The sequence below is a fragment of the Prinia subflava genome, chromosome 20, assembly GCF_021018805.1.
Source record: "Prinia subflava isolate CZ2003 ecotype Zambia chromosome 20, Cam_Psub_1.2, whole genome shotgun sequence".
NCBI classification, from domain to species: Eukaryota; Metazoa; Chordata; class Aves; order Passeriformes; family Cisticolidae; genus Prinia; species Prinia subflava.
In genome coordinates, this window is record NC_086266.1 from 1,215,169 (window position 1) to 1,217,814 (window position 2,646).

The following is a 2,646-nucleotide window of genomic DNA, read 5'->3' on the forward strand; positions in this document are numbered from 1 at the left end:
CATTTCAACAAAAGCCTGCAGCACCCAAGAAATAAATAGACCTGCGTTACTCTTGTGTTTCTGATTCTCCCTCAGGTTCACTACAAAGTAACTTGCAGCTCAATAAACTTTGACGTGTTTTCATGTTGCAAAAACAAAGACAAAAACTTATTTATTCACTTTTTACCTCATACATCCCAAATCAATAATTGCATCTATTGATCCATGACAAATTCAAAACTTTAATTTACATTGAGTACCATAACCTAATAAGATGGCAACAACTGAATTTGCTGAAATCGATTTTCGTTTCCAACAGAAAATCTTCAGGCCCCTAGCATAATAAGATGCAGTACACGGAGCAGTTAATTACCAGTGAGTATCACAAAAACTTGAAATTAAATTTCTTTTTGAATATTGAAAGAAAATGCTGAGTCTCCAGGGCTGACACTTAAGAAAAAGAAACTTCTTGTACTTCTTCCACATGTTCAGTCACGTAACATTAATCAACCTGTTGTAACATAAATAAGTAAAATTATTTCAGAGATACAGAAGCTATATGTATGTACAGAAGCTATAAATTAATGCTGAAAGGGTAAGGGGTTTTTGGTTTGTTTTTTTAACTACAGCAACATAATTTTATAGTAAGTTCCTGAAGAGAAGGAACTCTTTTTTTGTGGGGCAGCCTCCTGCCTCCAAGCAGTCACTGAATGTGCTCCAATACAAACCCAGCACAGACCTTGCAGGATGGCTCTGAGTGCCACTTCAGCTATAATTCAGTTTAAACTTTGGTAGAGGTGTTTAAGTTGAACATAATGCAACTTCTGGATGGGAAGGCCTCCTCAAATCACCTCTTACATGGCAGCTAACCAGGCAGGCAGTGTGTGTGTGTTTGGAAAGGAATGGTAACTCTGAGGAGAGAGCTGGAGTATTTCTACAGCAGCCCTCTTGTTAGAGGGCAGAAATGAGCCCAGACACAGATTTCTTGTTTATCACAGCATGGAAAGGGGCCTGGTTTATTCCTCTTTACACCTCAGCCATCCTGACTCCAACCATTCCCTGACCGTGGCTGCACCAGCTCCTGCTGCGGGTTTCCCTTGCAGCTTCTGCCTGCAGCTTTTACCCAGCCAGACTGTGACTGCAGCTTCATCAAGCTCTATCTGCAGCCCTAGACTGACTTCACAGCAGCGATTCTCTCCTCAGGATCCTTCCTCCTCTTCATCCTCACGGGTTCCTCCTCCCTCACGATCTCCGTCCCCGCCTCAGCCGCTCTCTTTTACCCCTCTTACAGTAATGGGCATAGCTGGGACTCATCAGGGTAAGGCCGCATTGCACAATTAGCACAGCTGTTAATGATCATGGCCAAGAGCACGCGGATTTCCCTCTCCTGCAGACACAGCCCTGTCAGACATGAAGCGATGGCAGGAGCGCCTCAGGACTGCCACACCACCGGCCCTGTTCACAGCGATGGAGCTTCTCCATCCTCACATTTCCTCCTTTCAGATTCACCACCAGGGGCTGTTCACAGCGATGGAGCTTCCCCACCCTCACATTTCCTCCTTTCAGATCCAACACCAGCACCAGGGGCTGTTCACAGCGATGGAGCTTCCCCACCCTCACATTTCCTCCTTTTGGATCCAACACCTGGGGCTGTTCACAGCAATGGAGCTTCTCCATCCTCACATTTCCTCCTTTCAGATCCAACACCAGCACCAGGGGCTGTTCACAGCGAATGGAGCCTCCCCATCCTCACATTTCCTCCTTTCGGATCCAACACCAGCACCAGGGGCTGTTCACAGCAATGGAGCCTCCCCACTCTCACATTTCCTCCTTTCAGATCCAACACCAGGGGCTGTTCACAGCCAATGGAGCTTCCCCATCCTCACATTTCCTCCTTTCAGATCCACCACCACCACCAGGGGCTGTTCACAGCAATGGAGCTTCTCCACCCTCACATTTCCTCCTTTCGGATCCACCACCGGGGCTGTTCACAGCCAATGGAGCTTCTCCACCCTCACATTTCCTCCTTTCAGATCCAACACCAGGGGCTGTTCACAGCGAATGGAGCCTCCCCATCCTCACATTTCCTCCTTTCGGATCCACCACCAGCACCTGAGGCCTGAACCTGTAAAAACACGGGAGCACTGCAGGCAGGAGAGGAGCAAAGCCCAGCCAGCAGTGCCTTCACAAGCTCTGCTCCACACGAGGCACAGGGACAGCTCCAGGGCCTTCCTAACTCCACTCAGCAGCAACTTACAGTGGCTTTACTTTCAATTTCCATTTCTTTCGATCTCCAGTTAATTACACGCAGATTTGCCCAGCCCAGCTCTCACCCCTGCCCAGCAGAGGCAATTTTTTTCCAGGGTTCAGCCTTTCCTCTCCCTATTTCAAATATTGGATGGGGAGGCTGCTGTGAGAGCAGGGCTTGCACAGGGCACTGTGCCAGGACAGCCCATCTGTTCATCTGGACAGCTTTCCAAGGAGCCTCCACATGAAAATATCCCTGATGACAACTGACCCAGCACAATCTGAAAAAAGACCTGGAAGCAAAGGCTTAGTCCCAACTAAAAGTGCATCTTCCTGCTCCTTCCATCCCAACAGCAGCCAGGATTTAAAGCAGGTTATAACAACTAACAGACCCCTGTGTACCAGAATGACCAGAAAACA